Source organism: Schistocerca americana, chromosome X, assembly GCF_021461395.2.
Source record: "Schistocerca americana isolate TAMUIC-IGC-003095 chromosome X, iqSchAmer2.1, whole genome shotgun sequence".
NCBI lineage: Eukaryota > Metazoa > Arthropoda > Insecta > Orthoptera > Acrididae > Schistocerca > Schistocerca americana.
The window spans coordinates 112258321-112284215 of record NC_060130.1 but is presented as its reverse complement, the minus strand read 5'-3'; positions in this window follow the sequence as shown (position 1 = coordinate 112284215).

Here is a 25895-nt window from a genome sequence, read left to right as displayed (position 1 = left end):
AGTGCGAACAGAACGGCGGGTTCACTGTATTTTATTACATTTAAGAGTCAGTGTGTTAGTTTTGAGTTAATATTTGCTACCTTATTTTGTTGCTGACTCGATCTGCTATAATTACATTAGTATAATCCGCAAACATACAGCTGAAGACTTAACTGATACAGTGTATTTTTTTTTTTAATGATCCATTCTATTTCATAACGCTGTGCCATCTACATCACGGGTGGGCAACCTGCAGCCTGTGGGCCTAATCCGGCCCGCAGTTGGTTTCGATCCGCTTCGCGAAAGAGTTCCTAGGACGACATAAAATGAATGTATTCACGGTGTTGTTGTTGTGCTCTTCAGTCCAGAGACTGGTTTGACGCAGCTCTCATTGCTACTGTATCCTGTGCAAGGTTCTTCACCTCCCAGTACCTACCGCAACCTACGTCCTTCTCAATCTGTTTAGTGTATTCATCTCTTGGTCTCCCTCTACGATTTTTACCCTCCACGCTGCCCTCAGATGGTTCAAATGGCTCTGAGCACTATGGGACCTAACTTCTGAGGTCATCAGTCCCCTATAACTTAGAACTACTTAAACCTAACTAACCTAAGGACATCACACACATTCATGCCCGGGGCAGGATTCGAACCTGCGACCGTAGCGGGCGAGCGGTTCCAGACTGTAGCGCCTAGAACTGCTCGGCCACTCCGGCCGACCACGTTGCCCTCCAATACTAAATTGGTAATCCCTTGATGCCTCAGAATATGCCCTACCAACCGATCCCTTCTTCTAGTCAAGTTGTGCCACAAATTTCTCTTCTCTCCAATTATATTCAATACCTCCTCATTAGTTATGTGATCTACCCATCTAATCTTCAGCATTCTTCTGTAGCACCATATTTCGAAAGCTTCTATTATATTCTTCTCTAAACTATTTATCGTCCACGTTTCACCTCAATACATGGCTACACTCCACACAAATACTTTCAGAAGCGACTTCCTGACACTTACATCTATACTCGATGTTAAGAAATTTCTCTTCTTCAGAAAGGCTTTCCTTGCCATTGCCAGTCTACATTTTATATCCTCTCTACTTCGACCATCATCAGTTATTTTTCTCCCCAAATAGCAAAACTCGTTTACTACTTTAAGCGTCTCATTTCCTAATCTAACTCCCGCAGCATCACACGATTTAATTCGACTACATTCCATTATCCTCGTTTTGCTTTTGTTGATGTTCATCTTATATCTTCCTTTCGAGACACTGTATATTCCGTTCAGCTGCTCTTCCAGGTCCTTTGCTATCTCTGACAGAATTACAATGTCATCGGCGAACCTCATAGTCTTTATTTCTTCTCCATGGATTTTATTACCTACTCCGAATTTTTCTTTTGGTTCCTTTACTGCTTGCTCAATATACAGATTGAATAACATCGGGGCTAGGCTACAACCCTGTCTCACTCCCTTCCCAACCACTGATTCCCTTTCATGTCCCTCGACTCTTATAACTGCCATCTGGTTTCTGTACTATTTCTAAATAGCATTTCGCTCCCTGTATTTTACCCCTGCCACCTTCAGAATTTGAAAGAGAGTATTCCAGTCAACATTGTCAAAAGCTTTCTCTAAGTCTACAAATGCAAGAAACGTAGGTTTGCCTTTCCTTAATCTATTTTCTACGATAAGTCGTAGGGTCAGTATTGCGTCACGTGTTCCAACATTTCTACGGAATCCAAACTGATCTTCTCAACAACAAAAAAACCGCGTGTTTTGAGGTATAATTCGTTGGCGCGGCGAGTCGGGAAAGGCGTGTCATTCATGGATGGGCATTACTCCCTAGTCATTGGCACCGACACTGTAGTTTTGAGTTGATGCGCTAGGAGCGCTGCAGTTGTGTCACGTCACGAGGGGGCCTGGGAGCTTCAGTTAGTATGTGAGTGAGGTCCGCAAGCCACCGAACTTTGCCCGTGCCTGATCTACACGTCGGAAGATATCGTCTCGAGGTAAATTTTTTCTTACGGACGAGCCTGCAAGTTTACCTTGGTGCAAGTTATAAGTAGGCAGTCCATTTGCTGCCGAGTAGGGGTCTCAAATGTGAGTCGAGCTGATTCTGCCATGTGAAAACAGCAAGAAAAACATTCCGAAAAAGAGGAATTTGTTAAAATTGAGTGTTACAAAGTCTTTTCGGAAGGTGTTTATCGCGTAGCTTTGTGCAGAAGCGAAACGTAGGCATTAAACAGCTCATACGAGAGGAGAAAAGAATCATTTTAAATGTGGTACTACAGAAGTTTGCTGAGGACTAGATGAATATATAGAATTAGTGATGAGCAGGTGCTGAACCGAAATGGGGAAAAAATAAATTTACGGCACAACCTCACTTGGTGCTAGTGGAAGTGATCAGTTGATGGGACAAGTCTTGATTGATGAAGGAATTGTCAGTTTTGTAATGCAGGGAAGTATAGAGGCTAACAAAATTTTAGAGGGAGACACAGGTTAGAAGTGCGCGGCGTGATTTTCGTCGCGCTACGATCAGCCGCAAAGGACGAATCTCGCATTGCACCGTTGGTCTCACCATATGTGATTTCTTTATATGGTTTGGGTGGGTGGATTTATTAAAGACTTCGTCTCTGAGCCTCTCTGTCCAACAACTTTGGGTGAACTAGGACACAGCGAAGTAACATGAGTGACTGCAATTGCTCGAGACTTGCTTGCAAAAGTACGGTACGTGATTGACCGTTGTCTGAATGTTGTCGTGCGTCCGGTGGAGGGCACATTGAACATGTGTGGTAGATAATTGAAATCTTTGGGGTTAAACGTAACTGCAAAAAGTACACCAACGTTGTATGTGTACGACAGATACTTTTATAAAACTGAATGGTTCATTTGAAAATAAAATTTTTGTAGTCCTATGCGTAAGCTAAAAGTTACCCCAAGTTTCTATCTTTATTCATATATTTTTGTGAAACCAGATGACTCTTTTTGAAAGACCGTGTATTTCAAGGAAAGAAGCAGCCATAGTGTGAAACTCTGGACAAACCCCTTAGCGGACGTCTATTAATTAAGTGCGCGCAAAGAAAAAGGGGGCAGGGGTCTGGAAAAATATCACCAAATCCCATTTTAAGGTGGCGGGGATGAGGAGAGGGGGTGGGAGAGCAATGAAAATCTCACATCAGCTTTTCAGTGCAGAGGATGTACATTATTATAACGGATAACATTTTGTTTTACATAATGAAATCCGAGTATAGACAATATTAAAGTATCCAGCGATCTCCATGACCTCGCTGAACTGAACTGAATGCTTTACACGCGAGCATAGTCGGGTTTCCCCGATTTGAAACATGTGCCGCACAAGTGTTCTCTAACGCGCCGGTCGAAATCACTGCATTGCGTATAAAGCAGATGCTATTGTGTTCGACATGAATTTGTATCAAAGCTGTTACAGTGTGTATGTTAAGCGGCATGTGGACAAGTCGAAACACACGTGTGAGCAAGAAATTAATCGTCTGTGAGAGGAAGCTAAGCGGAAGTTCACCGACAAGAATTCTCTTAGCGATCATATGAACGAAGAGATTCAAAAGCTGCGTAATCCTTCGGCTAAAAAGAAGGTACAAATAATGTTATCTTACGTCTGCGATGTAAGTGGACGTTCAATGACAAAAAAGTGGTTCAAATGGCTCTGAGCACTATGGGACTTAACTTTTGAGGTCATCAGTCCCCTAGAACTTAGAACTACTTAAACCTAACTAACCTAAGGACATCACACACATCCATGCCCGAGGCAGGATTCGAACCTACGACTGTAGCGGTCGCGCTGTTCCAGACTGTAGCACCTAGAACTGCTCGCCCACTCCGGCCGGCGTTCAATGACATTTAATGTATTAATACACCAATAAAGGGTCATATTTTAGTGTGCCGTCAAAACGGTAAAAACTATTTTCATGGAGACTTTTTATCCGTCTGTCTGTTCCTCTGACTCATGATTGGCATGTTTAAAATAAAGTGTTTTTAATAAAGTGTTAAAAACATTCTTTAATACGCTTCATAAATAAAACACGATTTTATTAAAGTGTTTGAATCATGATTAAAACAAGTTTAAAAAATCGTTTTTATTTACTTTTACCTGACTACGGGGAAGACCTCAAGTGAGGGGAGGGGGGCGGGGGTCCCGTGAGGGGGGTGAGAGAGGGGGTTCCACATCTCACCAAGGGGGTACGGGGGTCCACAGTTCAAAGAAAACGTCTCATCTAATTAATGGACGGCACCTTACGTTTCTGCTAGCACGATCATAGTTTTGCGGGAGTGTAAAGTAGCCTTCCGCTTCCTGCTACTCAGATACGACTTCCATCAGTTTTTAATGTCTGAACTAGAACGAGTGCAGCGAGTAACGGTCCGTAGTGTGGCCCCGACCCGACGCGAGGCGGCGGGCTTCCGCCAGCTGCCGCCGAGTTCTGGTAGCGAACGTCGTGCGATATCGACGGTTAAGTGCGTGGCTGGCGTCGGGAAGGGCGAGTGGCGCTGGTGCGCGTATTGTTCGGCGGGCGCGTGCGCGCGCGCATGCGCAGAGCGGCGGCCCGCGGACGGTGGCTGGGGCCGGCTCGACGGCGCGGCACATGGCAGTGTTGCAGCCGACGCGAGCTGCCGCGGCTGCCAACAATGTGGGGCCGAGCGTGCTGCCAGGTCAGTCACCACCACAATCTCTCATCTTCCGCACCGCTCCTCATTCAGATCGATATCCTCTTGTCCCAACTAACTGACTCCTCTCAGTGTGCTCCATACACCGTACTAATTATTTTTTTTAAATGAATTTTGCTTCCGCGTACCGATTTCAAAATTACATTCTCGGCGCGATTTCTTCACGTAGAAGTCCAAAATGTTCGTATACGTAGCAGTTTTATCTGCCCGAGGCATAGTCTGCATTTCACTACAGCCCTCTTAGAAAATAATTATATAAATTATGTGGTTGTGTACAGACGGTTTCACTTCTTCGATACACTACCGTAATTTATCATTTTAACCGTTCATTCTTCCTATAATAGATTGAAAGAATGCGTTTTCTTAAGTAGTTCTTATAGCTCTGTTTACCGGCATCGTAGTCGTGTGGGTTTCGCTCCCAACTGCGCTATCGTGCGTCAGCCAGAAATTGTTTTCTGTATTATATTAAAAAAGTCTCTGTTTTTCATACAGCACATTGCCTCCGATGAGTACACAAGTTGCTAAATAATTGATATTTTCACTGTAAAAGATTATGTGCAAGTTTCCCAGAGCATGATTACTCTGATTTGGACCAGATGGTTCAAGCGTGAGTGTTATCTGGCAGACTAAAGATTTCCTTTTACTCTGTTAAAATGTTTATTTTAATGGTACATGCCACAATACTCCCCGGTTACTTATTTTACAATATATACAAATACGAGTTTATATATTTGTATGAGCAGATTCATTGTTTACTGGTATCATTGCAATTATCTTTTTTTATGTGGTGTTGTAGGAAATACGAAATAGCTACGAAAGCTATTAAAAAAACAGAAGTTAGAAGACGTAGCTTCCAATAACACTGTTACATGGCCATTATCTTTCGCATTCATTCGTCCTCTTCTGTAGTCTTCTGCTGCAATATGTCAATGGTTCGCTCACATTGATTCGATTACCGTTCTCCAGAAGAGACTAGCTTTGGTTCATATTCTGACGAGAGTGCCAGCACGTAGCTACCCACGTACACATTGCTACCTACCTTCCTCTGTTCGGGCATGATTTCTTCCGTAACAGGGTTCTGAAATTACCTACTTCCTGCTTCACGCGAAACTCATATTTCAACCGAAAAGTGAGGCCTGTTGATAACTTTCACCATAGAAGTAGTTTTAGCACGCCTACAGATTTCTTTTAATGCTGTATATAGATCCAAAGAAAATTGTTTCTTCGTTTTCTTCTTGATGTATACATAGATCATCGTTAGGTGAACTGCAAGTGAATAAAATTCTTCTCATTTTCGATCTGTGATTAAAAAGTGCCGTAATCCGAGCCTAACAGCCGGAATGTTACGGACAGTACCAGTGAACAGTCTCTCAATTCGTGCTGCTTGAATATGCGTTCAGCTATAATTTATTTTCTATCCCTCTAGAAGCTCATAGAGTAGTTAAAAAAACTCTGAACTTCAAAATGCTGGGTCGGTGTGCGTAGTGATGGCTTTTTTTTTGTTTTTCACCTATCTTGCCTTTTCAAAATGTGTGCGGTCAATGTTAATATTTGTTTCACTCGCATTCTTTTTGATGTCGTGTTCTGCACAAGATTGTTACATCGAAGGTGCCTCTGCGATTCGTATGAAAGATCGACAGTGAGGATCCGTAGAATCTTTCATTTTTATATTTCTTGTAACTGGAGAGTAGAAATGTGAACTATAAAACGTGACTCAAAAGTTATTTCCGTGACAGTAGTACCAACACAAATAAAAAAAATAATGTCTTCTTATTTATTTTTACTGTTTATTCCTGCCAATGAAATACGTATCAGTGACATCGACGAGGAGAATTCCGACGTTTTTCATTATTAAGCGGAAAGAGTATTCGTCAATTATTTCTCAAGTAAATATTTGTTTACTTTCTATGTCGTGCTGCAAGACAGCTGAGTGTTTATTTCTGAACTGTTCACGCGATATTTCGTTGTGGGCTGTCAGCTTAATCCTACAGACAATAATACAGCACTCTAAGCGTGGTGGTAGGCGATGAAGAACCCGGCACAGAAGATACAAATGAAGTCACAGTTACGCTCACAAATCACGGGTTTGGCTTAGCGGCTAATCTGGGGGTCCTAAGTATCAAAGAACATCATTTCGGCCGAACTATGAGCAACTGTAGTTAAATGTGAGCGTTTTTATGCAACATTACATGAACGCTTACTGTATCGCACCACTGGTTGTAATTATTCATCTACTACTGACGTTAGTTGACGATACTTGTGTTAAATTCACATCGACAACAAACATCAGTCTCAAATTTGCGTAGCACTACTAAAAGGGCAGTCAGGGTCTTCCAAGATGAATCTCTATTTTGGAATGCCTTACGAAATAATTATATCCCTGTGCGGTACTAAATTCTAAAAATTCCTCTGAGCTAGACATGGTAGGAAAGAAAGTTATGATTTAATGTACCGTCGATGATGAGGCATCAGAAAAGGAGTAGACTTTGAGATAGACCATAGATGGTGAAGGGAGTTGGCGGTAGCCATTTGAAAGAAATCATTCCGGAATTCACTTAATCTCTTTAGCAAAACCACCGATAACATAAATTCAGCTGGCCGCACAAGAATCTGGACCTCGCTCCACCCGAAGACGAGTCCAGTGTGTTAACTAATACGCCATCTCACTCGGATTTAATCTGACAGAAGGTAATGAGATACGTAGCTGAAGACATGTTTTCCAACCTACTAATTTCCTGTAGAGGTTGGAATTATTTGTATTTCAAATTAATCAGTTAACTTTAACAAGCTAAGATCTTCCGAACAAGGTGACGTACCGGCTACACACTGGAAAAATATTCTTGACGAGTAGCGTACTATATCTGGTCGTGCTACTGCCATTTCGGTTTTCCTTCGTTTCGCTGCAACATTTTAGTTCAGTACCGCTCCTTCAGCACGGGCGTGTCGGATTCGTTCCTCGATTACTCTCCAACTCAACTATTGCTATATTTTTAACGGCCTAATTGTCGATAGGACTTGTAGGCTAAAACAGGACAAACCGCGAAACCAATTTTTATACCACTGTACAGTCTGGTTCCTAACATGCCAGTGATTACCCCATGATTGTCACATTGTGGGAAATTTGTATCTAGAAACTGCCAATGGATCGACTACACGCAGACTCACCCTATCTTTCTGTACTAATGTGTGCAAGATACAACTCAGTTCGACAGTGAAGAGAGTCTATCTGAAAAAGGAGCGAAACCGAAACTGATGTAACGCTTCTGAAACTCTCTGCAACTTCTGAATACGGTAGAGCAATAGGGACAATCTTCCTCCAGTATTGGAAACATTTCCTCGAAGCGCTGCTCCACTGTAAGTATTAGTGAAAAATTGTACAGCAAAACTGCTACTGTTCTCCCCTCCTTTGCAACATCTATGTTCTCTGTCTGGTCACTAGCCGTTGCTAAACTAGAAGGAACAGCTCAAGTGGTCGTCTAAAATGCATACACGGACATGTTTGCACAAACAAAGATAAAAACTATGACTTGTCCACCTGGATGGTTACATTGTGAATCTTTCCTAGTGGCCTACGCATTTAAACCATGAAACAAACAGCAAAAATACATTCTCTTGTCGAAAACTGTCACAGTCAGTGGTATTTATGGAAAGGCTTTGTCAGCGTTTAGATTATTCCGTAGACGTACGATATGCCATTCATTTTCCACAATACGTGTAGGAACCAGTGAATTAGTGAATCCTCCAACATACGACTTATATCATTTTAGTACATGCTGTGACAACTTTCATTAAACGATTAAATGCACTACTCCTTGTTTAGCAAAGACGACTAGTAAAGCTACAACATTATGTCTTGCATCGGAATTGTAATAAAGTGGTGAAATTTCATTGACCATTAAATGTTTGAAGACTTTGTTAATAATAAAATCTAATGCACCGTTCCTAAGAATCTCAGTGCGGGTGAAACAATTAATAAACGAACTTTCGGTGCCCGTACAACAAGAGCACTTCACATTGGTATACCGAGTGGTTTAGAATTAAACTTCCGCTACTTGAGCCAGTGTAGCAGAAAAACTACTTTCCATATGAGTACACAACTTTGTAAGAATGATGTTGCGACTGTGCGCTGCACGATTTGCGTTGTTAGTAGCGTTAGTGTCATGACTTGTCGCAAGGCGACGATAGTGGAACGTCGACTCAGGGTTCAAACACAAAACACCAGAGTGCATTACAGACAGTCAACCTAGGACCGGGCAACGTGAGCAGGGCTTTACTCGTAAAGCTGTTTAATCAAAACAACTGCAATATTTCTGCAGCTTTTCGCGAGTATCAAAGTATTACAGGAATACGGAGAGGTCCTCTTTTCTCACCGGGGTTGAAGAACGTGATTCAGAGGTTCGAATTAACTGGCAATCCGGTAGTTCCTCCTGGGAGAGGCCGACGGGAAATTGCCCCACTAATTGTTGAAGAAGATAATTTTACCATGGCTTAGAATGCTGTACGCAATGTGCGATCTTCAAGAGGTGGACGAGCTGTGTTAAGACAGCTGAACATTCCGTGGTCCACAAGCTGCGGACGACTGTGAAATGGTATATCTAGTGTGGTTCTTGGCCGTCGTGGATGCAGATGGTCGATGCGTTGAGCAATTAACAAATGCATGCTATGAATGCTGTTGCGCGGTGTGGGATCCTTACCAGATGGGACTGACTGAGTACATCAAAAAAGTTCAAAGAAAGGCAGCGCGTTCTGTATTATCGCGAAATATGGGAGAGAGTGTCACAGAAATGATGCAGGATTTGGGATGGACAACATTAAAAGAAAGGCGTTTTTCGTTGCGACGGAATCTTCTCACGAAATTCCAATCACCAACTTTCTCCTCCGAATGCGAAAATATTTTGTTGACACCGACTTACATAGGGAGGAACGAACACCAAGATAAAATAAGGGAAATCAGAGCTCGTACGGAAAGATAGAGGTGTTCGTTCTTCCCGCGCGCTATACGAGATTGGAATAATAGAGAATTGTGAAGGTGGTTCGATGAACCCTCTGCCACGCACTCAAATGTGATTTGCAGAGTATCCATGTAGATGTAGATGTAGGCATGCGGAAATTAAAATGTGTTTCTTTCAATGATTTACTCGTTACTTCTTTTTCGCATGTCCTTACAAACGTTTCCACAAAGATTCAACACGGATCATTCCTTTTTCACGGGGATCCTCTCAAGTAGCGAAAGTGTTATTATAAACACGCTGTACTTTATTAGTAGAAACCGAAAACTTGCTATCTTCTAAGAAACAATAACTGCAAACGACAGTAAAACAAATTTATCACATTCAAAGTAGAACAATAATGTCCTTTGGGACAAAATGACATCATAATGGAAAAATATAAAACACAGACACTCGCAGTTGTGTTATATAGACAAATCTGAGGTGGTCTTAACGCGTAGTTCATGATGATACGACAGTATGATCATGAATTTGTAAATAATTTCGTTCGACATGCTCTTGAAATCGAAAGCTCAGACTACATCCCGATAAAAGGACATGAGTATGCTGACATCGCCAGCTTTGTCATCGTGCGCTGAAACTTGCAAATCTTTTTACACCTGTCCATGTGTGCAGGGTCGATGTGCAACCAGAAAATAACTCTGTATTCGCTTGGATGAATATGGAGAACAGCCCAAATTGCAGAGACAGGTTTCGCGTTACGTCGCTGTCTGTCGTATTTGGAACCGACGAATGTCGTGCACCTGTGAAATAAGTTGCCATGTCGACAAATCGTTTCCTTTTACTTCCAGGTATCACGTCAGCTTGGTTTACGGCTCTACGTACGTATGTTGAAAACGTAAATTACTAAATTTGTTAATTTCCTTGCCTCAGGAGAAATAAAAATTTGAAGTTTCTTGGGATCGAATAATATTGCAACTTTTCTGAAGGAATCTTCCCAGTGGCCGTTGTTGAAGTGGAGTAATTTGACGCACAGACAAAAATTTTGGACTTTTTTGTCTGGCTACAGCGAACTGTTTTCCACGGTTCCCAACCTCACTTCAGACGGACTAGTTGAATATCTTCTCCCATCCTTGCCTTACCGAATTAATGTATCGTCTATACGTCCTTCACTACTGACGGAACGTAAACCCAGATGTAAAAAAGACGAACGTGTCTTCAGTGAAATTATGAGGATGTCGTAAGACAATAAAGGAAATCCAGTACCTTTTGAATTGCGGAAGGAATACTAATGTTTGGTAAGATTTCGTATTATTTTGGACGTTATTGTTGTTGTTCTTGTTGTTGTTCAAAATGGCTCTGAGCACTATGAGACTTAACTTCTGAGGTCATCAGTCCCCTAGAACTTAGAACTACTTAAACCTAACTAACCTAAGGACATCACACACATCCATGCCCGAGGCAGGATTCGAACCTACGACCGTAGCGGTCGCGCGGTTCCAGACTGTAGCGCCTAGGACCGCTCGGCCACTCCGGCCGGCTGTTGTTGTTGTTCTTGTTGTTGTCGCCTTAGAAGACTGGTTTGATACGCTTCATGCTACTCTCACTTGTGCAGGCATAATCATAAATTATATCTGTGTGACCGCAGCAACTTGCATGCCTTTGAACATGCTTACTGTGGACAAGCTGTGGTCTCCCTGTATTATTCCTCCCCCCCCCCCTCCCCCCACACACATACACACTTGACACCATTGTCAAACTGACTATTCCTTGATGCCTCAGGAAGTGTCTTATCAACAAACCCCTTCTTTTAATCAATCTGTGCCATTATTTGCCCTATTTCTCATTTAGAATGAGTACCGTTTATTGATTATCCAATCTATCCATTTCATCTTCAGCATTCTTCTGTAGCACCACATTTCAAAAGCTGTTATTCTTTTCTTCTGATGTGTTTCCTGTCACACTTCACTACTGTCCAAGGAGACATTCCAGGAAAATAACTCCAGAAAAGACTAACCTAGAACTTAAATTTGCCTGAAATGTCAACATACACTGACAAGTGAAAACATTATGACCGCTTCCAACCGCGATATTGAATGTCGAATGCCGCCTGTTGGTGCTGTGTGTGCCTCAGTTCCGTTAGGACTGCTTGTGTGAAATTCCCAACTGCAGTGCTATCTCGTGGCGAATTGCGGCATGACGATCCTTGAAGTTGAAAAACAGCTGTGTAGAAAATTAAAGCGTTAGCACTGCTGCAGCAGACATGCTGACCGCAAATGTGACAATACGATTCTGACAGTCGTCGGAAAATGACAGTGGCTCAGTGAGGTAACATCAGGTTTTTTGAGTTCTCCAGCGCTTGTGGGCGAGAATCCGTCGAATTCGACGCGAATACCGAGAGGCAGGTTCGTGGTTGCTCCTCCACGACGAAACCCCAACCCACAAAGCAATAACTGTGCAAGAGGTTTTGGCCAGCAAATAGATCACAATCCTGGATCATCCACCGGATTTGGCCCCAGCCAACTTCTGGATGTTCCCCAAAGTGAAGTTAGTAATGAAGGGAAACCGTTATGACGCAATTAAGGACACCTAAGAAAATTGTACTGTAGCACTAAATGCAACTCCAAAAAAAAAAAAAAAAAAAAAAAAAAAAAAAAAAAAAAAAAAAAAAAAGTAAGTGACTGTTTCAAAACACTTGGGAAAAGATTTCAGCTGTGTTTTGATTCATGGAGGATACTGTTTTGAATAAATACTGTGATTTTGTGAATATAATCCATGATTTTTATTATTCATATTTTCTCTTATACACTAGGTCGATGGTCGTGTCCAGACATTCTGTCATCCATACTTTCATGAGACCAGTGATAATAATCCACGGAAGAAAACAGGACAACTGTAGGGCACGTGAAGATTATTACAGGCGTCCTTCGCCCAAAGTGCGTGGTATTTACCCCGAGAATGAAGGCATCTTCCAGCAGGGTAACCGTCCGTCTGATAAGGGCAGAACTGCGCTACAGTGGTTTGAAGGGCACGATAGTGAGCACACGCTGATATCTTGGCCACCAAATTTTACTGATCTAAACCCACGGAACTCGTCTGTAAAGTTATCGGATGCCAGCTCCGCAACCACATTCCACCGGCTCGTAAATTACGATAACTGCGCTATCTTTGCGAAGGCATCTACAGTCCGATTAAAATTACTTCATAGTTGACACTGCACGCGCTGTATCTGGTTTCCTCCAGCCACAGCGCTCAACGTCACGCCCGAACCGTTCGCCGTTGGCAAACTGCCACAAGAATTGCTTAGTTCACCGGCTTTCTTTCTTGTTGTGTTTGGATCCCGGATCCTGGATCAGAGCCTTTAATTTCATATTTCATCACACACACACACACACACACACACACACACACACACACACACAAAACGATGCTAACGATACACACGCATTTCGTACACAGCACCATCCAAATACTACTCGATCCTTCCGCACTGGTTCAAATGGCTCTGAGCACTATGGGACTGAACATCTGTGGTCATTAGTCTCCTAGAACTTAGTACTACTTAAACCTAACTAACCTAAGGACATCACACACATCCATGCCCGAGGCAGGAGTCGAACCTGCGACCGTAACGGTCGCGCGGTTCCGGACTGAGCGCCTAGAACCGCTAGACCACCGCGGCCGGCTCCTTCCGCACTAAACGTGATGCAACGTCATATACTGTTATTATAATCACAGAGATCGGTTTGCATAAGATAAATTTCGCACAACATTACGTTAAGCCGAATTTTTTACTGCAGCAATTCGTCGTTGCTACTGGGGTACCAGAGTCATAAATGTAACAACCTTCTGGGACGTAGTTTCGTAGTGCAGTGGTTAGCGCATTAATCTATCTTGTAGAAAGACGTAGGTTTAAATCTCGTGAAACACAGTGATTTTTTTTATTTCTAATTCTAATCAGAAGACTTTCATTATTATTTTTATTCATGAACTGATTTAGTTGTATTTTTAACTACTCTGGCACGTCATTTTCATTATCGTATTGACTTTTTTATTTGTTCTTATTTTTCTTCCAGTCATTCGTTTTTTCGTTTGGAATCTGCCTGTATCGTCTATAAACGAATCACCAATCAGGACTGTTCATCAGTTTGTAAAGTGGCAGTTCATATAGCCAGTGTGAAGATAGTTTTAAGTAACCAATGAATGATAGCGAGAAATTAGTTTGTATTTTTAACGCTGAAACTGAAATTTTTCTGTCTCGAGTTTGCTCGTAGAGCCGTGAACAAAGCGATCATGATTTTAGTCTGCCGCTGATTGTTGATCGCCGTTGCACGTCACGAGGTTACCGTTAGGTCAGAACACGAGTTTAAATTTAGGGGTAAAAAGCGCGTCGTATCGCATTTCAGTTATTGGTCACTTCAAATCAACTGTCGACGGAGTATCTCGCATTTCCGTCATACCTCACGGCGGCCACGTCTAATGTTGCCCCGCGTTACACACTAACAGCACCTGTGAAGTGATCCGCCGTGTTTGTGTGTCACCTAAAATCTAGAGGTAATCCCCAGCCGATATGGCAACATTGTAGCGGCAAGTGACAGACGTTAGTGACAGAAGTAACTTTAACCAGACTATAGTGCCATACACCCGCAACAAAGACTTTTCGAATGCCTGGCACGTAGAATCGCACTGTATTGCGTTCCAAAGGTGGACCAACACCCTTTTCAGCAGTTGATCGTAATTTTTTGGCTCAGTAACGTATTCGTCTTTTTCAAAAAGGCTTTCCTACTACTGCCAATTTCTATGTTATACCCTGTTTATTTCTTCTTCGTCAGTTATAATAATAATATAGGTACCAAATTATAGCTGATGATAAAACACATCTACTACCGTTAGCTTCTCGTTTTATAAAATAATTTCTTCGGTAATTTCATTTTATAATATAAGCTAAATTCATGTTGAAACAGGTTTATCGGATTATTTGTAGCTTTTGACACGAACGGTGTAATTTTTGTTACTCCGGAATACCCACCAATATTTGCAGTGACGGATAATTATTTATTATTATTTATGGCCAGAAAACATGTCCGTTAGTATCACTTTATAATCCTTGAAAGAAAGAAAGTGAAAGGACGACTTTTTCTACGAGATACAACTGAAATTAACTGATGTACCTATTTATATCAGTGGCAAGACATTCTCGCATTTGTAACAGACGTTGCCAAGGCTAGGAATACTCAACTGTAAATATTCCCGTCGTTGAGAGGATTAACTCGATAATGACGGGAGCCTCAAAAGCTGCAGCTCGGCGCCTTTGAGACGAGGAAGAGAGCTTACGCCGACAAAGGCGCTTAGCGCGCGGGCTGCGTCCAGCGCGGACCACGTGCGGACGGGAGATGCTGCCTGATCGATCCCAAGCGGCGCCGGCTTCCGGTCCTACTTCTCCTTAACCGCTTCTGTCAAAAGTCTTGCTCTCGCGGAACTTTCCGGTGGCTTCCACAGGGATCTTACAAAGACTAAATTTCTCTCTGACATAATATTCAGCATTCCGCCGCATTGAGTTCGTGTTGAATACGTTGTGCACATACGTGCTCTTTCGTGGAGGAACACAGACAAGTACTTTTAAGTGGCAAATACATGTAGAGTAAAGTACATTGAGCTCTCACTTCAAGTCCTGCATAAAGTTCCCTCTGTTGCTGCACGTGTCCAGGGACGAAGAAACGTCCCATTACGGAATGTTCGTCTCGTGATCGGCAGGAAAACTGCTTGAAAGTCAGATCTGAATTCTCGATTTAACGTTTTTGTCTTTTCGTAAGTTCCTGTAAGAATGAGTGATTTATTGCTATCTGGAGATAATTATTCATCCGTGTTGTCTACATCTACATACATACTCCGCAAGCTACGATAGGGTATCTTGTACTACTGCCAGCCATTCACTTTCTTCTTGTACTTGAAAAAGGAGCGACGTAAAACGACAGACTATATGCTTGCTTACGAGCCCTGATTTACCATGTCTTTGCGGTCATTACCTGAGATATATGTTGTTGGCAGTAGAATCCTTCTGCAGTCTATCACAAATGCCGATTCTCGAGACTTCCCCAATAATGTTTCGCGAAAAGAACACCTTATTCCCTCCGTGGATTCCCATTTGAGTCCAATGAGCATCTCTGTAATGCTCCCGTGTTGGTCGAACCTGTTGTTGTTTGTTGTTGTGGTCTTCTGTCCAGAGACTGGTTTGATACAGCTCTCCATGCTGCATTATCTCGTGCAGGCTTCTTCATCTCCAAGTAACTACTGCAACCTACATCTTCCTGAATCTGCTTAGTGTATTCATCTCTTGGTCTCCCTCTACGATTTTTACCCTCCACGCTGCCCTCCAATTGGTGATCCCTATCTAATCTTCAGCATTCTTTTGTAGCACCACATTTCGAAAGCTTCTATTCTCTTCTTGCCTAAACTAATTATCGTCCATGTTTCACTTCCATACATGGCTACACTGCATACAAATACTTTCAGAAAAGACTTCCTGACACTTAAATCTATACTCGATGTTAACAAATTTCTCTTCTTCAGAAACGCTTTCCTTGCCATAACCAGTCTACATTTTATATTCTCTCTACTTCGACCATCATCAGTTATTTTGCTCCCCAAATAGCAAAACCCGTCTACTACTCTAAGTGTCTCATTTTCTAATCTAATTCCCTCAGCATCGCCTGATTTAATTCGACTATATTCCATTATCCTCGTTTTGTTTTTGTTGATGTTCGTCTTACATCCTCCTTTCAAGACACTGTCCATTCCGTTCAGCTGCCCTTCCAGGTCCTTTGCTGTCTCTGACAGAATTACAATGTCATCGGCGAACCTCAAAGTTTTTATTTCTTCTCCGTGGATTTTAATAACTACTCCGAATTTTTCTTTTGGTTCCTTTACTGCTTGCTCAATATACAGATTGAATGACATCGGGGATAGGCTACAACCCTGTCTCATTCCCTTCCCAACGACTGCTTCCTTTCATGCTCATCGACTCATATAACTGCCATCTGGTTTCTGTACAAATAGTAAATAGCCTTTCGCTCCCTGTATTTGACCCCTGCCACCTTTGGAACTTGAAAGAGAGTATTCCAGTCAACATTGTCAAAAGCTTTCTCTAAGTCTACAAACGCTAGAAACGTAGGTTTGCCTTTCCTCAATCTATCTTCTAAGAAAAGTCGTAGGGTCAGTATTGCCTCACGTGTTCCAACACTTCTACGGAATCCAAACTGATCTTCCCCGAGGTCGGCTTTTACTAGATTTCCATTCCTCTGTAAAGAATTCGTTCGTATTTTTCAACCTTTAGGTACCCAACCCAGCACCACGTCCCTTCCTTTAATTCCATCTGATGCGAATCCCAGAAACTAGAGCAGTGCTCAAGGCACAAGGTTTTTGTACGCCATCTCCTTTATAGATGAGCTAAGCCAAACTTACCTAGTATCCTCCCAATAAACCGAACTCAGTAATTCTTATACATTATTTCATTATTGATACACTTCAAATTTTGAGCCGAACACACTACAGAGAAAGTCCGAAAAATCTTGCCCTAATTACAAATTTACTCGCAAAGAAGTGAAACAGCTGTCAGCAAAGAAAATATATGTGAAACCGCGAACAATGGTGAAAGATGAAAAAATTGGTCGGACGAGAAGAAAGTTGTTAAAGAAATAAAAATCAGAAAGATTGAAGAGGAATGGTAGGTCTTACGTGATCCCGATTCCTCAGTACCAAGACCTAAATACAAATTCTTAACTTGGTCACACATTTTAGTTAATAGTACATATAGTCTGAATACATCTTCTGTTGGCGTATTAGTTAAAATCACATGAGAAAACGACTGTGGGAGTTTCATTGCCTGCAATGCCTTCGATCCTTGGTATAACTCCTTAGAAAAAGTTGTGCCAGCACGACATACAGTCTTATTGAAAATTAATGCTTGGGTGATCCTTAAGCAATGTGATGAGCAGCAAAAAATTATAGCTTTCGAAGATACGCTAGAGATGTTGTGATTGGCTTATAGAAAAGAACCCGTCATTTACACTTTATGTTGGTTTACTACACCACAGGCATAAAAGGTCGTTTGGTCGCTGAAAGCAACACGTCTGTGGTATCGTGTGTTGGAATCCGTAATTCATGTGAGGTTCTGCCAGCAGATTTCTTAGGTTTCTTGGGAGTTCACAAAAAAAAAAAAAAAAAAAAAAAAAAAATCTCCTCTACCAGCTCTGGGTAAGGTAGTAACATATACTAGTTCTGCAACTTTTGATGTGTTTGGGAACTGTTATGCATTCAACAGAAATGTAAAAAATATTTATACTTTAACTAACAGCGGCTGATATCTGAAGAAACTAGAAAATACGCTAAAATTTATTTGAACAGATAATTTACATCTCCAGTGTAATAACCTTGTTTTAAATGCCCAAAAGCAAAAACAGAATTTGTTACGATGTTAAATATTTCTCTCTCGTATTTCATTTCCCAAATCTATTTACCACAAAGTGCCTAGCCTAAGAACAGCAGGTTTAGTGCACAAATTATTCAGACTGTAGTTCATCTGTGATCGAAGATTTACTCGTGTAACTGCGACTTACTTCAGTTCAAAGTAGTACTTACGTTCGACTAGAGAAGGATAACACGTTCAGTGGCAATGATACGCACAAAAGTAAGTATCTTTTTCACCATACCTGAATGTGCACTAGAATCTGTCTTAACTTACTTTATTATTGGGCCATAAGATCTAACTGTTCCGGCGTTTTTATTGACCTACAAGTTTTAAATGTGTTTCTTGACTCATAATTGTGCAACTAGTTATACATTTCCAAATATCAGCGTGGAATACTATCAGACACCTCATTCAGCCACAGAAATACATGACTTTGCAGCCACATTTCAAGCAATAATTTTATCTGATTGACTGTCTGTCTCAAAAGTCAGTCTAGCACGCACTTAAAATTTATGTTGAATCTTTGTTGGTACACAACTTTCCCATTTGCTGTTGCTTTTCTGCAGCGAACAGCTACTTTGCGTCACTAGATGTCTGCTATCAGACATATAGCAAGAAGTCATGTTCTCGACTGTCCAGTCCTAACTGTTTCTAGTTGGTCTGAGTGTGCTAAATGAGGCGAAACAAACTCTGTGTTTATTTCTTAGATCACATCGTGAGCGAAGCAAAGCTATTTTTAAAACAATGCGCAGGAATTTGGGCTTTGAAGCCAAGTGCTAAGATGCCACGGCCATGAAAACCCTCCCGTCTTATTGGCGATTTAGCTGGTGTAATAATTATGCAACCAGTCGCTTTCTTTAATTTTATATACGATTTATTCAACCATAAACATGGTTTCGAGCCACTGCAGGCCGGTCATCAGATGGAGTTGTTACAAGAACATTATGCTGTGGACCAAGTGTTGCTAGATGGTCCACAGTATAATGTTCTTGTAACAGTTCCATCTGATGTTGAGCCATCGAGTTCTGGAATATTTACTTCGTCTCCATTGGTGAAAGAATTTCGGAAAACCGTGTTTAGTAACTCTCCTTCAGTCGCAGTGTCATCAGTGACGTCACCATTGTTACGCGGAATGAAGCTGTTGATTGCGTCTTTCCGCTGGTGTACTTTACATACGACCAGAATGTCTTTGGATGTTCTACCGGATTCGAGACAGAGTCTCGTTGTGTAAACTATTAAAAGCATCGCGCATTGAAGTTCGTTCTAAGTTTCGAAGTTCTGTAAAATTTAGTGAATCTTGGGGGTTTTGCGTCCTTTTAAATTGCGCACACTTGTTTCGTTGCATTTGCTACAGTGTTCTGACCTGTTTTGAGATAATCGTTCGTGGGCCGGCGGTGGAGCCCTCGGCAGTGAGTCAGGCGAGTGACCGCCTTCCATGCAGCCACCGGCGGCCCCTGACCTTGCGCCGCGCCGGCCACCGCCTTGTCCTTGCATAATGCACATCGACACCTACTAACATAATTTTTGTTTCGAAACGGGGTGGCAGCGGCACCGTAGAAGCTGAAAGTTATTTCCCAGCACCGGCGGTCGCAGTTTTACGAGGTCAAAGAGAAAATTTCTCAACCTGGCAGCCAAATACTGTGTTTTTAGGTAGAACATTTACTGATTGTACGACATAGTTCTGTTTAGATCAGTGTCCTTTTTTTTTAAAGTTTTCCTCTAAGTATATTCCTACACAGAAGTGCAAGATTATAAGGTGTGTTAGAGACTCATCTGCAACTGCCATAACATTATCATATGTCACGTATTTTTAGGTGAAAATGTTGGAATACAGAGAGCAATGGAAGAGATGCTTAAATAATTCATATTTCAAATCTTTCAGTTTGAATTGCTAAGATCCTGCACATTTCTGAGCCGCCCGCTGTGGCCGAGCGGCTCTAGGCGCTTCAGTCCGGAACCGCGCTGCTGCTACGGTCGTAGGTTCAAATCCTGCCTCGGGCATGGATGTGTGTGATGTCCTCAGGATAGTTAGGTTTAAATAGTTGTAAGTCTAGGGGACTGAAAACCTCAGCTTTTAAGTCCCATAGTGCTTAGAGCCATTTTTTGCCCATTTCTGATGGAAATTATTCCTTTGATTGTATGTTTTAGTATTTGCAGTAGAGTTCACCATTCAGTTTTGTACATAATATTTCGCCGACTGTCCTACTCGCCTTTTTTTCTCTTTTGTATTCCATCCTATGTGCCATCTTACTATTGCCAAAATCACCTCCGTCGGTATTAGCACATGGATCTAGAAACTGTTTTACGTAAAAGATTTTTTCTTCGTAAAAATGAATTGTTTCTTGGGAATATGTCAGTTGAAGGAATAGACATTAAAACGGTAGTTTATATATATATTTAATTTGACTTGATGAGAAACATAATTATACAAGACCTGCTCAGATTGTGATTTGGTTAGTAAGAACCTAAATTCTTCTTTCCGGACAACTCCTGATTACATCATCATACTGTGACAGGTCGTGTCACTTTAAGAAGTAATGAGAATTATTCGTAACAAGTTCTGGGAGAGTTTAGTGAACTGTATTTTTTCTTCTGTGCAACTTCGAAGGCTGTTCTCTTAGTCTGTAGTAATAATCATGACAATTTGTCAGGTATACGAACTTAACGATTGTTCGTATGAAACATGCACCACTGAGGTCTCATAATAACCACGATATTGGCTTCAACTCTTCCGGTTCCGGTTAGTACGGCTAGTTTCTTCTAAGTCAAATCAATATCAGCACACTATCTGATCAAAATTATCCAGACATCTTTTAGTGGATGTTAACATGGAATGTGTCCACCCTTCGTCTGTGTGAAGGTTTGAACTCTGCTAGGGACACTTTCATTGGTGTGTTTGAATGTCTGTGGAAGAATGGCAGCCCATTGATCCTCAACAGCCTAAAGCAGAGAAGGTATAGATGTAGAACGCCGGGGTCTGGAGCAAAGTCGACGATCTAACTCATCCCAAACTTCTTCCATTGGGCTCAGGTAGGAAGTCAGGGCAGGCCAGTCTATTTTAAGATGTTATTGTCCACAAACCCTTGTTTCACAGACGCTGCTTTCTGAGTGGATGCGTTACCACGCTAACACAAACAAACATCGTCTCCAAATTGTTCCTCTGCTGTGGGCCGTACACAGTGCTGTAAAATGTAGTCATTTCCTTGTTTTCTTGAGCACAAGACAGGGGCCACTACCTCATCTGTACTTGACTGCCGGCACTTAGCATGATGCAGGTAACGTTCTCCATGCATTCGCCAGGCAAAAATCCTTTATCAGATTGCCACATGGTACAGCACGCGTCGTCACTCCAGACCTTCTCCTGTCCAGTGGCCTCGCTCTCTGCCCCACGTCTAGCTCCGCTTAGCACTGGCTACAAATGGTTCAAATGGCTCTGAGCACTATGGGACTTAACATCTGAGGTCATCATTCCCCAATAACTTAGATCTACTTAAACCTAACTAACCTAAGGACATCACACATATCCATTCCGGAGGCAGGATTCGAACCTGCGACCATAGTGGTCACGCGGTTCCAGACTAAAGCGCCTAGAACCGCTCGGCCACACCGGCACTGGCTACAGAAACGTCTGGCTAATGCTACGCGACCACTGTACCAGCAGGGCTACTAGTAGCACTTTGGAACTCGCGACTGACTTCCTTCTCTGATTTCATACGATTTTTTACAACCACCATCCGCAATGCTGGGCGGTTCCTGTATACTCTTTGACATACACCCTGGTAGGAGGGAGTTGGCACCATATCTGCCCTTACAAATCACCTAATTCCTGTAAATTCCGAGGAGGGTGGCGATGAGCTCCGCAATGCTGGGCGGTTCCTGTATACTCTTTGACATACACCCTGGTAGGAGGGAGTTGGCACCATATCTGCCCTTACAAATCACCTAATTCCTGTAAATTCCGAGGAGGGTGGCGATGAGCTCTGACGCCCCGTTCTGTCACATCCCAGACGTGCTCGAACGGCTTGAGATCAGGCGGATTGGGGGGCAGCACATCAATTAGAACTCGTCACTGTCTTCCTCGAACCACTCCATCACACTCCCGGCCTTGTGACATGGCGCATTATGTTGTTGAAAAATCCTACTGCAGTCGGGAAACATGGTCGTCATGAAGGGGTGTACGTTTTCTACAACCAGTGCACGATACTTCTCGGCCGTTCGTGGGGCCTTGCAAGAGCTCCACTGGACCCGTGGATGTCCACGTGAATATTCCTCAGAGCTTAATGGAGCCACCTCCAGCTTGTCTCCGTCCCGCAGTACAGGTGTCAAAGAGCTGTTCCCCTGCAAGACGCCCTCCCATCGGCATGATGAAGAAGGTATCGGGGTTCGTCAGACCGTGCAACGCTCTGGCACTACGCAATCGTTCAGTGCCGATGCTTACGTGCCCATTACACTGGTAGTTGCCAGAACGTGGTGTTAACAGTGGCACATGCCTGGGTCGTCGGCTGCGGAGTGTTCGACGCACTCTATGTTCAGACACACTTGTACTTTGCCCAGAAGTCTGGTGTTAGTTCCGTCACAGTTCGCCACCTGTCCTGTTTTACCAGTCCCACACAAATCACGCCAGAAAAGGATTTTCTGGCATGCATAAATTTCCACATTCGGGAAGTCTCGATGACTGGCGTGTATAAGCAACTGCAACACGTTAAACTTCGTGCGATATTTGCATTCCATCGAGAAAGTTACAGAAGTCGCGTGTAGGAGTACAGCATATTCTCATGCAAACTAACAAAAATCGAACGAGTAGCGATTACTGCAGTTTCATTTGAACGTACCAGTTGGCCCAATGAGTATTCTATACAACATTGTAACTGGTGACGAGTTATGATGCCTTGATGTTGACTGCTTAAGAAGTAATTAATATAGTGAGAACAAGCAAAAGACATCTCGAGCAAAGGAGAGTGTGATCAAATACTTTGCATCTGGTGGCACAAAATGTGTCTCGTTCACTACCACCTGCTCCACTGGGGTATATCCATTGCAGCTGGCATTTGTTGCCAACAACTGATACACCTATTGGTCGCTCTGTAACAAAAACCACCAACAAAACTACATCAAGTGTAGCTACTACACAACACATACTACTAATTTCACAAACATAATAATCCAGGAGTTTGTTTTCTTGTTTTGGAAGTCATCCCTCACACACTTATCGTTCTGATCTTGTGCCCTCAACTGTTTACCATTCCCCATAGAACAACAGTCAAGAAAATTTGTTTCTGGACGAAGATGCGCTTTAAACTTTGCTTGATGACGTCTTGAACTCCGAACAAGTAAGTTTCTGTAGCCATGGAATCGGTAAACTACATGAGAATTGTCATACTATTTCAGATAATGTTAGAAAATACATTGTGGATGGTTAATTTCTCTCTTACTGTTGTGGGTTGGCAGGAGAGCCAACACCGTATTATTAGAGGAAGCCGAGAGGCACGCGTTTTAGCTCACGCAGGCTGGCGTGAGGTCTGGAACAGGACAAGGAAATTAGACTTTAGAAAAACGGACGTAGCTGGTGGAACACTTAACTTTAATCCATTAATGATGAGTGTCGCTCTTGACTGTACATGATTCAGTATCAATAGTATCTGGTAATGACGCCTTGCTAGGTCGTAGTAAATGACGTAGCTGAAGGCTATGCTAACTATCGTCCCGGCAAATGAGAGCGTATTTTGTCAGTGAACCATCGCTAGCAAAGTCGGTTGTACAACTGGGGCGAGTGCTAGGAAGTCTCTCTAGACCTGCCGTGTGGCGGCGCTCGGTCTGCAATCACTGATAGTGGCGACACGCGGGTCCGACGTATACTAACGGACCGCGGCCGATTTAAAGGCTTCCACCTAGCAAGTGTGGTGTCTGGCGGTGACACCACTCTTACATCTACTATCGTGTTCCATAAACTAATGGCCAAGAGCTATTAAATATGTGCTGCACTAAAACAAATGAATTACAGCTCATCAGAATAACCTTACTATGAAAGTCCATTTTAATAAAATATAAATCGTCTGTAACGTGAACCTTACTATATAGGCAGGAATTAGTAAGATATTACGCACTTTGGATTCCGAAACGCATCAAGGGCCGGAATACCGAAAGTATAAGCCAAGGATCTTTATTCCCATTTTTTTTAATTAGTTTAGAACCTAGCGGGTAATTTCTAGCAATACTCAGATGCACCTACTGCAAACTAAACATCAAAAATCAAAACTGTCATAATTATTTTTGTTTTTCTGTCTTCAGCATACTCAGAACTGAGTAGCCCATTCACGAGATGCGATTCATATACTTGGAATATCTCCAGTGGTTATCTGTAATCCTTATGATTGGGCAGCACATTTTTTGATCATTACTGATGTAGAAAATGTTTTTCTCAACAACTTTGTCATTGACAGTATCCCGGAACAGGGGAACACATATGAAAAGATGAGAACTCAACACTGATTGTAAAACACGAACATCCACAGAGAGGTTACGTATGTTACGTACAACTTACAGTTCCAGTACAAGAAAGTTTGCTGTGCAAGGAAACCACACGCAATGGTGTAACAAGCTGTCTCAAAAAGTTGTGAAGAAAATGACACCAGCTAATGTGTGGAGTGAAATTTCGATTCCAGCTGCTGCTAATTTGAAAGTAGAAGACGTTGTCATCAGAACATAGAACAAGAAACAGAAAACGCTGACAGTAATGTCTAGAATAAATCATCCTTAAGCAAAATTGGCATTCCGCATACAGGTACAATAATGATTTCAGTATAACTGCTGCTGATACTTTGTCGACTCATAACCGTGCAGTTAGTCCCTTTAATCTCCAAACCAGCCAACCAGTGGTACTTTGTCACTAAGAGCGAGAAGTGCCTGTGTTAAATGACTCTTCCGCTTGCAGAGATAACAGAGAGAATCCTAAATAATAATAGGTTCACCAAACTAAGCGTGTTGCTGATTTTATATACAACACCTCTTAGTCGGCACTAATCGTTATTAATTTAGTCCCTGGTGGTTAATACGAAGAACGCCTCTAGGCTACCATTTTATTCGTACTGGAATTATTAAGGTGTAACACAACAGCACAGATAGGCAGACTGTTCTAGAATTTTCAGGTACTATCAATACGCTACTGATCCTTGACGCCAAAATACCACTGCCCTCTTTTTGACTGTGGTCATTAGCGGCCGGGTTATATCATATATGAGAATCAGAGTACAACGCCCGCTAATTCAGATAACTAAAGGTCATTATATTTTATCACAGCGGAAGTGGGATTGCAGGGAGCTGATTACTTAACTAAATGTGACATATAGGACCTGTGTAGCGATTATCATTTCAATTGCTTAGCAGACGGTTGTATCTGTTATGCGTCTACCGGAAGAATTCAAAAATGGTTCAAATGGCTCTGAGCACTATGGGACTTAACATCGGTGGTCATCAGTCCCCTAGAACTTAGAACTACTTAAACCTAACTAACCTAAGGACATCACACACATCCATGCCCGAGGCAGGATTCGAACCTGCGACCGTAGCGGTCACGCGGTTCCAGACTGAAGCGCCCAGAACCGCACGGCCACACCTGCCGGCCCGGAAGAATTAATGTAATTACCACAACAATGAACTCCGTTGTCAGTTTTGTATCATTACGAGCCCATAAATTGAGAAGTATGTTCTTTAAATCAGGATGTTGAAACTGATGCGAAATACAAGAGATGTCGTTTCAAATTGATATTGTGCTGTAAACCTGAATTGCTCTGTAAATATTCATTGTGTATCCT